Source organism: Triturus cristatus, chromosome 3_1 (assembly GCF_964204655.1).
Source record: "Triturus cristatus chromosome 3_1, aTriCri1.1, whole genome shotgun sequence".
NCBI lineage: Eukaryota > Metazoa > Chordata > Amphibia > Caudata > Salamandridae > Triturus > Triturus cristatus.
Genome location: NC_140583.1, coordinates 317,845,152 through 317,857,893, shown reverse-complemented (window position 1 = coordinate 317,857,893; position 12,742 = coordinate 317,845,152). Strand labels below are relative to the sequence as shown.

Here is a 12,742-nt window from a genome sequence, read left to right as displayed (position 1 = left end):
GACGAGATGCTGGGGTGGGGGGTGCACATGAGGCAATCTGAGACGTAATATTCAAGTCCTTTTTGTAGCATCTCAGTGCAATATGCACAATATGGAGTGGGCGAGATGAAACGTCAGGTAGGGCAGCCTGAAGGAAGATTAACTCCATACTTGAGTGTACAGTTATTGGCTTAACAGCTACACCTGCTGATCAGACAAGAACATGGTGCTGATTTAGAATAGCAGTGGTAGTCGGGCATTAGGGTACAATCTGACCTTTCTTCAAACTTGCCACTATGGTGTTCGGAATTAAAGTGAAGTGTTTGATGAAATAATAATTACTGAATGGAGAACGATAGAGTTAAAAGGCACTATGATACTGCATTCTGCAAATACACTGGCACTATGAAACTGCATTCTGCACATGCACTGGCACTATGAAACTGCATTCTCCACATGCACTGGCACTATGATACTGCATTCTGCACATGCACTGGCACTATGATACTGAATTCTGCACATGCACTGGCACTATGAAACTGCATTCTGCACATGCACTGGCACTATGAAACTGCATTCTGCACATGCACTGGCACTATGAAACTGCATTCTGCACATGCACTGGCACTATGATACTGCATTCTGCACATGCACTGACACTATGAAACTGCATTCTGCACATGCACTCGCACTATGATACTGCATTCTGCACATGCACTGGCACTATGATACTGCATTCTGCACATGCACTGGCACTATGATACTGCATTCTGCACATGCACTGGCACTATGAAACTGCATTCTGCACCTGCACTGGCACTATGATACTGAATTCTGCACATGCACTGGCACTATGAAACTGCATTCTGCACATGCACTGACACTATGAAACTGCATTCTGCACATGCACTGGCACTATGAAACTGCATTCTGCACATGCACTGGCACTACGAAACTGCATTCTGCACATGCACTGGCACTACGAAACTGCATTCTGCACATGCACTGGCACTATGATACTGCATTCTGCACATGCACTGACACTATGAAACTGCATTCTGCACATGCACTCGCACTATGATACTGCATTCTGCACATGCACTGGCACTATGATACTGCATTCTGCACATGCACTGGCACTATGATACTGCATTCTGCACATGCACTGGCACTATGAAACTGCATTCTGCACCTGCACTGGCACTATGATACTGAATTCTGCACATGCACTGGCACTATGAAACTGCATTCTGCACATGCACTGGCACTACGAAACTGCATTCTGCACATGCACTGGCACTACGAAACTGCATTCTGCACATGCACTGGCACTATGATACTGCATTCTGCACATGCACTGGCACTATGATACTGAATTCTGCACATGCACTGGCACTATGAAACTGCATTCTGCACATGCACTGGCACTATGAAACTGCATTCTGCACATGCACGGGCACTATGAAACTGCATTCTGCACATGCACTGGCACTATGATACTGAATTCTGCACATGCACTGGCACTATGAAAACTGCATTCTGCACATGCACTGGCACTATGAAACTGCATTCTGCACATGCACTGGCACTATGAAACTGCATTCTGCACATGCACTGGCACTATGATACTGCATTCTGCACATGCACTGGCACTATGATACTGAATTCTGCACATGCACTGGCACTATGAAACTGCATTCTGCACATGCACTGGCACTATGAAACTGCATTCTCCACATGCACTGGCACTATGATACTGCATTCTGCACATGCACTGGCACTATGATACTGAATTCTGCACATGCACTGGCACTATGAAACTGCATTCTGCACATGCACTGGCACTATGAAACTGCATTCTGCACATGCACTGGCACTATGAAACTGCATTCTGCACATGCACTGGCACTATGATACTGCATTCTGCACATGCACTGACACTATGAAACTGCATTCTGCACATGCACTCGCACTATGATACTGCATTCTGCACATGCACTGGCACTATGATACTGCATTCTGCACATGCACTGGCACTATGATACTGCATTCTGCACATGCACTGGCACTATGAAACTGCATTCTGCACATGCACTGGCACTATGATACTGAATTCTGCACATGCACTGGCACTATGAAACTGCATTCTGCACATGCACTGGCACTACGAAACTGCATTCTGCACATGCACTGGCACTACGAAACTGCATTCTGCACATGCACTGGCACTATGATACTGCATTCTGCACATGCACTGACACTATGATACTGAATTCTGCACATGCACTGGCACTATGAAACTGCATTCTGCACATGCACTGGCACTATGAAACTGCATTCTGCACATGCACGGGCACTATGAAACTGCATTCTGCACATGCACTGGCACTATGATACTGAATTCTGCACATGCACTGGCACTATGAAAACTGCATTCTGCACATGCACTGGCACTATGAAACTGCATTCTGCACATGCACTGGCACTATGATACTGCATTCTGCACATGCACTGGCACTATGATACTGAATTCTGCACATGCACTGGCACTATGAAACTGCATTCTGCACATGCACTGGCACTATGATACTGCATTCTGCACATGCACTGGCACTATGAAACTGCATTCTGCACATGCACTGGCACTATGATACTGCATTCTGCACATGCACTGGCACTATGAAACTGCATTCTGCACATGCACTGGCACTATGATACTGCATTCTGCACATGCACTGGCACTATGATACTGCATTCTGCACATGCACTGACACTATGAAACTGCATTCTGCACATGCACTGGCACTATGATACTGCATTCTGCACATGCACTGGCACTATGATACTGGATTCTGCACATGCACTGCTACCTGGACTCCTCCAAGTAGTGATGGACAGACAGAATCAGCTCATTTTATACTTTGTTAGATAGTGGTGTGCATCTTTGTTTGCAAAGACAGTTAGTGGTAAAGATAATACAAGAACTTGAAGGAAGCTGCTGCTTGTAGTGACATGTGGATCCGGCACAACGTGCAGGCGCATTTTAATAATTATATACCAGATGCCAAATGACAACAAACCTGCAGTTGCATGCTCATCGTAAGAAATTTTGCGATGTGCTTTATTCTGAAGGCTTTAAATAAATTTTGCACAATAAAACATGGTGGACTGATTAATACAAAACATTGTTTTAATTTTTAAGCACTGAGGTCATATGTTCAGGAGTTGGGCGACTCGGTGAACAAGGAACCCTCATATAAGTTTGCCGCTCCCACCTACGGTGAGATCCTGTTTCTGCACGCTGAGAGGCTGTGCCGGGAAACAGGGAAGGAAATTATTTAATGTGCAGCACGGGCCCCCGCATCACCAGCACTGTGGAGGCCATAGCCCGGGCACAGCAGTGGCAGGCGAAAGCCCCGGGGAGGAAGGGACATGGGGGCAGCATAGCAGTGGCGTAACGAAAGTTGAGGGGGCCCCCCTGCAAAGTACACGGAGGGGGCCTCCTCCCCGGGCCACCACCTACCACTTTTGCAGAGGAGGTCCCCTGGAGCTTGAGGGCCCACCCTGCACCGAGGGGGCTGCGGGGGCTTATCTTACGCTACTGTGAAGATGCCAGACATGCCTCTTATTTCAGTTATGGACCTATCTCATTAGAAAAACAACAGACCTACAACTTCGGACCATAAGACATCCACTTTAACACCAGGTAAAAACCAGAACAAATTCATTTTGCACTGACATAGCAACAATAATTAGCCCATAGTAAGATTATTCTATTTTGGCCACAGCCCAAAAATAGAAAAACGTTCTCATATGCCCCAGCACTGAGGTCTGTGGGACTAGCAGGTTTCTGTACCAGGGGAGGTCTGTGGGGACTGGCAGGTTTCTCTGCCTGGGGTGGTCTTTGGGACTGGCAGGTTTCTGTGCCCAGAGAGGTCTGTGAGACTGGCATGTTTCTGTGCCCGGGGAGGTTTGTAGGACTGGCAGGTATCTGTGCCCGGAGAGGTCTGTGGGACTGGCAGGTTTCTCTGCCTGGCGAGGTCAGTGGGTCTAGCAGGTTTCTCTGCCTGGGGAGGTCTGTGGGGATGGCAGGTTTCTCTGCCTGGGGAGGTCTGTGGGACTGGCACGTTTCTGTGCTTGGGGAGGTCTGCGGGGCTGGCAGGTTTCTGTGCCCGGGGAGGTCTGTGGGGCTGGCAGGTTTCTGTGCTTGTGGAGGTCTGTGGGACTGGCAGGATTCTGTGCCTGGGGAGGTCTGTGTGGCTGGCAGGTTTCTCTGCCTGTGGAGGTCTGTGGGACTGACAGGTTTCTCTGCCTGGGGAGGTCTGTGGGGCTGGCAAGATTCTGTGCTTCGGGAGGTCTGTGGGGCTGGCAGGTTTCTCTGCCTGGAGTGGTCTGTGGAGATGGCAGATTCTGTGCCTGTGGAGGTCTGTGGGACTGGCAGGTTTCTGTGCTCAGGGAGGTCTCTGGGGCTGGCAGGTTTCTGTGCCTGGGAGGTCTGTGGGTCTAACAGGTTTCTGTGCCTGGAGAGGTCTGTGGGACTGGCTGGTTTTTGTGCATGGGGAGGTCTATGGCACTGGCAGGTTTCTCTGCCTGGGGAGGTCTGTGGGACTGGCAGGTTTCTCTGCCTGGGGAGGTCTGTGGGGCTGGCAGGATTCTGTGCTTGGGGAGGTCTGTGGGGCTGGCAGGTTTCTCTGCCTGGAGAAGTCTGTGGGGCTGGCAGGTTTCTGTGCTAGGTGAGGTCTGTGGGGCTGGCTGATTCTGTGCCTGTGGAGGTCTGTGGGGCTGGCAGGATTCTATGCTTGGTGAGGTCTGTGGCGCTGGCAGATTCTGTGCCTGTGGAGGTCTGTGGGACTGCCAGGTTTCTGTGCTGGGGGAGGTCTGTGGGGCTGGCAGATTCTGTGCCTGTGGAGGTCTGTGGGACTGGCAGGTGTCTGTGCTTGGGGATGTCTGTGGGGCTGGCAGGTTTTTCTGCTTGGTGTGGTCTATGGGGCTGGTAGGTTTCTGTGCCCGGGGAGGTCTGTGGGACTGGCAGGTTTCTGTGCCCTGGGAGGTCTGTGGGGCTAACAGGTTTCTCTGCCGGGAGAGGTCAGTGGGACTGGCAGGATTCTGTGCTTGGGGAGGTCAGTGGGACTGGCTGGTTTCTGTGCCCGGGGAGGTCTGTGGGGACTGGCAGGTTTCTCTGCCTGGGGAGGTCAGTGGGACTGGCTGGTTTCTGTGCCCGGGGAGGTCTGTGGGGACTGGCAGGTTTCTCTGCCTGGGGAGGTCTTTGGGACTGGCAGGTATCTGTGCCCAGAGAGGTCTGTGAGACTGGCATGTTTCTGTGCCCGGGGAGGTTTGTGGGACTGGCAGGTATCTGTGCCCAGAGAGGTCTGTGGGACTGGCAGGTTTCTGTGCCCGGAGAGGTCTGTGGGACTGGCAGGTTGCTCTGCCTGGGGAGGTCTGTGGGACTAGCAGGTTTCTCTGCCTGGGGAGGTATGTGGGGCTGGCAGGTTTCTATGCCTGGGGAGGTCTGTGGGACTGGCAGGTTTCTGTGCTTGAGGAGGTCTGTGGGGCTGGCAGGTTTCTCTGCCTGGGGAGGTCTTTGGGACTGGCAGGTTTCTGTGCCCAGAGAGGTCTGTGAGACTTGCATGTTTCTGTGCCCGGGGAGGTTTGTGGGACTGGCAGGTATCTGTGTCCAGAGAGGTCTGTGGGACTGGCAGGTTTCTCTGCCTGGGGAGGTCTGTGGGTCTAGCAGGTTTCTCTGCCTGGGGAGGTCTGTGGGGCTGGTAGGTTTCTCTGCCTGGGGAGGTCTGTGGGACTGGCAGGTTTCTGTGCTTGGGGAGGTCTGTGGGGCTGGCAGGTTTTTGTGCCCGGGGAGGTCTGTGGGGCTGGCAGGTTTCTGTGCTTGGGGAGGTCTGTGGGACTAGCAGGATTCTGTGCCTGGGGAGGTCTGTGTGGCTGGCAGGTTTCTCTGCCTGTGGAGGTCTGTGGGACTGGCAGGTTTCTCTGCCTGGGGAGGTCTGTGGGGCTGGCAAGATTCTCTGCTTGGAGAGGTCTGTGGGGCTGGCATGTTTCTCTGCCTGGAGTGGTCTGTGGAGATGGCAGATTCTGTGCCTGTGGAGGTCTGTGGGACTGGCAGGTTTCTGTGCTCGGGGAGGTCTCTGGGGCTGGCAGGTTTCTGTGCCCGGGGAGGTCTGTGGGACTGGCAGGTTTCTGTACCCTGGGAGGTCTGTGGGGCTAACAGGTTACTGTGCCTGGGGAGGTCTGTGAGACTGGCTGGTTTTTGTGCATGGGGAGGTCTAGGGCACTGGCAGGTTTCTCTGCCTGGGGAGGTCTGTGGGACTGGCAGGTTTCTCTGCCTGGGGAAGTCTGTGGGGCTGGCAGGATTCTGTGCTTGGGGAGGTCTGTGGGGCTGGCAGGTTTCTCTGCCTGGAGAGGTCTGTGGGGCTGGCAGGTTTCTGTGCTAGGTGAGGTCTGCGGGGCTGCAGGTTTCTGTGCCTGGGGAGGTCTGTGGGGCTGGCAGGTTTCTATGCTTGGTGAGGTCTGTGGGGCTGGCAGATTCTGTGCCTGTGGAGGTCTGTGAGACTGGCAGGTGTCTGTGCTCGGGGAGGTCTCTGGGGCTGGCAGGTTTCTGTGCCCGGGGAGGTCTGTGGTACTCGCAGGTTTCTGTACCCTGGGAGGTCTGTGGGGCTAACAGGTTTCTGTGCCTGGGGAGGTCTGTGGGACTGGCTGGTGTTTGTGCATGGGGAGGTCATGGCACTGGCAGGTTTCTCTGCCTGGGGAGTTCTGTGGGACTGGCAGGTTTCTCTGCCTGGGGAGGTCTGTGGGGCTGGCAGGATTCTGTGCTTGGGGCGGTCTGTGGGGCTGGCAGGTTTCTGTGCTAGGTCGAGGTCTGTGGGGCTGCAGGTTTCTGTGCCGGGGGAGGTCTGTGGGGCTGGCAGGTTTCTATGCTTGGTGAGGTCTGTGGGGCTGGCAGATTCTGTGCCTGTAGAGGTCTGTGGGACTGCCAGGTTTCTGTGCTGGGGGAGGTCTGTGGGGCTGCCAGATTCTGTGCCTGTGGAGGTCTGTGGGACTGGCAGGTGTCTGTGCTTGGGGATGTCTGTGGGGCTGGCATGTTTCTCTGCTTGAGTTCTGTGGGACTGGCAGGTTTCTGTGCTTGGGGAGGTCTGTGAAGCTGGCAGGTTTCTGTGTTTGGGGAGGTCTGTGGGGCTGGCAGGTTTCTCTGCCTGGAGTGGTCTGTGGGGATGACAGATTCTGTGCCTGGAGAGGTCAGTGGGGCTGGCAGGTTTCTGTGCCCGGAGAGGTCTGTGGGACTGGCAGGTCTCTGTGCCTGGGGAGGTCTGTGGGGCTGGCTGGCTGCTCTGCTTGGGGAGGTCTGGGAGTCTGGCAGGTTTCTGTGCCCGGAGAGGTCTGTGGGGCTGGCAGGTTTCTGTGCCCGGAGAGGTCTGTGGGGCTGGCAGGTTTCTGTGGCCGGAGAGGTCTGTGGGGCTGGCAGGTTTCTGTGGCCGGAGAGGTCTGTGGGGCTGGCAGGTTTCTTTGCCTGGAGAGCTCTGTTGGGCTGGCAGGTGTTTGGGGCAGGATGCTGGATGATCTTGTCACACCCACAGAGTCAGGGATTTTGAGCCATTTATGGACCAGAAACATTGATCCTTTTACTGCTACTGAGTGGAGTACGACGGCTTCAGGGCGGGAAAGTGCATGGAGCACCCCACAGTTCAAAGGTCGCAAGTGAGGTAGGTTATGCTGGTGTTAAAAACAAAGTCCAGAAAGAGAAGAGAGTTACACACGCTGGTGCCTGTTTCCACGAAAGTCACGTGCAACCTCTGGTAGAACATGCTTCGTAACATAGAAAGGCCGTCAATGTTATTTTTTTCCTTTCATATCAATGGGGTAGGATTGGTGGCTGTTTGCGAGAGCAGTAAACAGAGGGGAAGTACATGGCATGCAGTGCCATGAGAATGATGCTGCAGGTACTCAATTATGCAGTATGAAAAGGCAAATTATGCGGTCTAATGCCGCACATTTTGTGATACTTATACTTAATTTTTTTGTAATTTTTGCACCTTTTAAGACTGTTCTGGCAAATGTTTCACCTCAGTCTCAGTTTAACAACCAAGCAACAAAGAGTAACTGAAAGATGGCCTGTCAATTTTAGTGAAGGGCATTCGACTGTGCAGCAATGCATGTTGCTGTATTTTAGTAACTTTTAACTGTTTCAGCTAGAAACCATTTAATCTGCAAGCTGCAATTTATATAGCACCACTGCCACCACAGCCCCAATCCTCCCCCTCTCTGCCCCACTCAGATGTCTAGTTCAGCTGGACCTGCCCCTTCAGAACCGACATCACTTGACAACTAGGAATCAGCGACAAGAAATCGGGTCAGTTTTGGGGGGAAGTGGGTATCACTTTGCCTTGACAAAGTCGGGCGAAACCGGGAAACTTCTCCCAAAGTCACAGACTAAGGTGTAAATTCATAGGTGAAGGGTATATTTTCTTGCGCCCACAAACTTCAGTGACGATTTTTGTGTTTTCTGTAAAATCCGCAAATCAATATAAATCGCAGGTGAAAGTGATGACACACACCTTTAATCTTTAATGTGTAACGTAATCCCCCCCCATATTTTCCAAACAACCTTCATGTACCAAAGGCGCCTTTCTTTTACTAAATGCCTTCACACTAAACTAGAGACCTTACGCACACAAGTGGTCGTCGCAATTAATTTTGGGTGGGGTGCACTTGTCTGCGGGGGGGTGGCATAGACTGGGCGAACAGACAGACTCACCTGCGCGAGCCGCAGAAGACAGGGAAAACAAGGCTAGCCAGAGAAATAATTCAATTATGGCAGGTAGTCGCCGCCGCACGTTACCTCTCAATTGTCTCCACTCTGGCCTCTGGGATGCCTCCTCGCTTCACCAGTCAGCAATGCGCATGACAATTGGTCACCAGCCCCACCCTAAGGGTGAAGAGTAAGACCGCGCAGATGCGGCGACGGAGACATCTGCACGCTGCGCAGTGTGCACAATTACCATTTTTTAAATGTTACCATTTAATTTATAAAGAAAAGTCTAGAGCAAGCGTAAGTTACATAACCTACCTATATTAATTAATTACCTATCCCAGACAGTCACGGATTTGTGGTGCTTGCTGGCACCGCTGAGGGGGCCTCTGGAGCGCTGGGGCCCCCCGCAACACGGGAGCTGTGGGGGCCTGTGTTACGCCCCTGCTTATAAATCCACACTGCACAATTCAACTATAAATAATTTAACCCTACAACATTCCATACCACATAAATACAATCCAAAAAATACATATATTTCCACTTCACTCAATACCACATAATTCCACATCACAGAATCACATTCCACACAACTTAATACCACTCCCAACCACATAATTACACTCCACACAACATATTTACACTCAACTCTAAAACACATAATTACCCTCCACAAAATACAACTCTGCAACATGTTGCATAATTCCACTGCGCATAATTATACACCACACCATGCCACATAATTCCACATGTCACACAATTCCACAATTCATCCCCACACAATTTATTACACAGCATAATAACACTCCACATAATACCACTCAGCTCCACATAATTAACCTCCACATAATTATGCTCTACTCCATACTGCATACACACACTTCACATAAATCCAGTCTATGCCACGTAGCAACACTCCACATAGCTACACTTCACACCATGCCTCATAATACCACTCAACATAATTTCACTCAACACCGCAACTTCCACGTCACACAATTCAACTCTACACATTTCCATTCCACACCACATAATTCACAACAAACTACATAATTCAGACTAACACCACAAATGCACAACACACCACATACATCCAATCTACACCACAAATTCCACATCATGCTATAATATTTAACAGCACACCACATAAGGAAACTCCACTACATACCACTCCACAACACAAAAGACCATTCCAGATAATCCCACTCCAAGACACACAATCCCACTCCACTCAATACCACATAATTGCACTGCACACCATGCCACATTATTTCACTACACAGATCCAATCCACGCAACACAATTCCACAACCAACAGTTCCAATCCAAACCATATATGTCCAATTGAAACCACACACATTCCCTCCACTCCAAACAGAAAACGCATAGGTAAAATACATTGGCCATTACAACATCAATAGCTCTAACTCTCACCTTCTGATGTGTCCCAGCAGATCCTGTTTCTGGAGCTGCAAACTTGCTGGCTGAAGTCAGCTCTGTGCTGCCTCAGAGGAGCAGTGCCCTGTGGTGAATGCTGTCTCTGGGGCCCCCACCCCCATCCATTCCCCTCTCAGCTCTCCTCTGTGCTGCCTCCTGCCTGCTGTCTCTGGGGCCCCCACCCCCATCCTTGTCCTCTCCCTTCTCAGAGGCAGTGCCCTGTGGGTAATGCTGTGATGCCTCCTGCTCTCTCTGGGGCCCCCACCCCCATCCTTGTTCCGGGACTGGCTGGTGGCTCTGACTGAAGAGAAACAATGTAACTTGTTACATTGTTTCTCTTCAGTCCTGGGTCAGCGCAGGAGCTCCGTGCAGGCTGCTTTAGTTAGAGAGAGAGGCTTGATTTAGAGCAAGCCTCTCTCTCACAGCTCTCTACCGAAGAGCTGAGGGGGCCCCCTTCATTTACTGAAGAGTGGGGGCACCCCCGCACCGCGGGGGCTGTGGGGGTGTTTGTTATGCCCGCATAGTATGGCTGGTTAGCTCAGTCAACTCTGGTATGACACCGCCTTTGCAATATGAAGCAATCACCAGTAGCTGTAGTGTGCGTTCTGACTGCAGGAAGCCACCAAAACTATGCGAGCACGGCAGCCGGCATCTTAGGACAGAGCTTGGAACAGAGCATTTACTTTCATTATTAAGTATGGTATTAACTACATTCAGAAAACGAGTAAGAATGATGGAATTAGTCAATGTATTTGTTTAAATAATATGGAGACACCACTGGTCACAAATAATGGTACTTTATGCCGTGACAAATGGGGATTTTGAACTGACAGTCTAGTCCCCTTTGTCAACTTCACTAAAGTTCTATACATGGTTGTTTTTAATTTTCAATACGATCCAAAAATGTTTTTTCGTGATTTGGGGGTCGGGCTTGGTTTGCCTTTTTAGGTCATGCCTGATCCAGCGCATGCTGGTCTGGCCGAGACATTTAGTGAACGGCTGTGTCACTTTCACGGCCACGCGGCCAATGCTTGTTCTTATATGCCACTCGGGCACAGAGCCGCAATCAGCCTTGAGAAAGCAGAGCCCTCCTTGACCATTACTAGAAATGGCTGGCATCGTTCTGCGTTTGTCAGTTGCATCACTACTCGATCAAGATTAAACGGTGCCTGATACTGACATAACATTTACACTTTCTGCGTGCTAGGTCGTTTATGGTAAAGCCACACACAATGCGGCCTCTGACAATGTAACTGTTGACTCCGATTTGCATGTAACCGACCGCAGAATGTTGGCAAGCAGTCAGAGGTCGACAGTGCCAGAAAGGTGTAAACTTGACCTCGGCGCTATTTGAAGCCGCCGGGTGGGAACATGTTGTCTCGGCTGGATGGACTGTGACAGAGGATGGGACTCTTTTGTGAAGGATGATAGACAGCTTGTAGTATTACTGGGTTTCTACTTGCACCAGTTCCATTTACCCTACTGAACAACATTGCCATGGCTGTCAAGGGTTAGGTGGAGGGCTTCACAAATACGTTCTCACCTGCAAACCACCACAGAGCATCAACCCACTGCTGTCTACACCCACACAAGTTAACATGGAACATTACAGTTTACTTCCCCCTTTATTGAACACTTTCATAAACTTACTTACCTCTCACCTTCAAAACTGCCCCCCCACCTCAATGTGGTCTGGGAAGAAAATCACCCGGTGGAGAACCTCAGCTGCACGAATCATAAATAGAGCCCAGCAACTTGCCATTGAATCGTTAGCTTCTAATGGCCACTTGTTCTTTTTGCGTGTTTGTCTCTTTGTTTATTTCTAAGCGATCCGTATTTTAGCAGCCCTCCTCCACCCACCGTGTTGCTCCCCTTCCCACCACGCATTCCCTGCCCTCTGTTGCTTCCACCGCTCTCCTATTGCTCCCCTCTCCCGTGGCCCCCCCACGTTTTAGATTGTGCATGTTTTAAAGTACTTCAGTGTTTATTGGTCACTATAGTCTTACACCCCTTTGACATGTATGGCATGGTGTGGGGCGATCTTGTTTTCGACTTTGTGTTTACGATGAATTGTCTTTCATACTTTTCAAGTATTATTCAACCTATCCAGAGTCTCAGGTCAGTGTCCCTCTTGATGCCACTTGCATAAAATTCCCACATTAATGCACTATAACGCGGGTAACACAAGGTCATTAACTACGAATTATTACTCTCAATGAAGTGATAAAAAGTGCCTGAGCCACACTTTGATCATGTTATTGCGGGAACCATGTCCCAATTACACAAAGTTTGTGTTGTGTTTTCATTAGTTTTTCGCCAACATTTGCACTGAGCCACAATTAGATCATTCTGAAAGAAATTCGAAACATGAGTGGAACAGCCTGGCACGGAACATGGTGGCTACCGGTGACCACCTTGCTTTCAAAAGGCTGGGAATTTTTGCTAACTAGGAAAGCATTTCGTGGTAAAGGGAGGGGCAGAAGATGGAACTTCGGCTTTTGTCTGTCTCCAACACTAATTTGTCAAAAAATGTCCATGTTACTCTATGAAGCAGACCATGGGATGCAT

General features: G+C 50.4%; 1 protein-coding gene across 3 annotated transcripts in view; it reads right to left on the bottom strand.

Moving 5' to 3' along the window:
- Positions 1–12,742, bottom strand: part of LOC146860186 (dual oxidase 1-like) — a 1,129,619-nt gene that overhangs the window by 826,192 nt on the left and 290,685 nt on the right. Inside the window, exon 1 of one of the 3 annotated variants that reach the window (XM_085644024.1) lies at positions 10,172–10,270. The exons of the other annotated variants lie outside the window; for them this stretch is intronic. The gene's annotated coding sequence lies outside the window, so the exon portion shown is untranslated. Of the gene's footprint in view, positions 1–10,171; positions 10,271–12,742 lie in introns of those variants that run through there. 3 annotated transcript variants of the gene reach the window in all.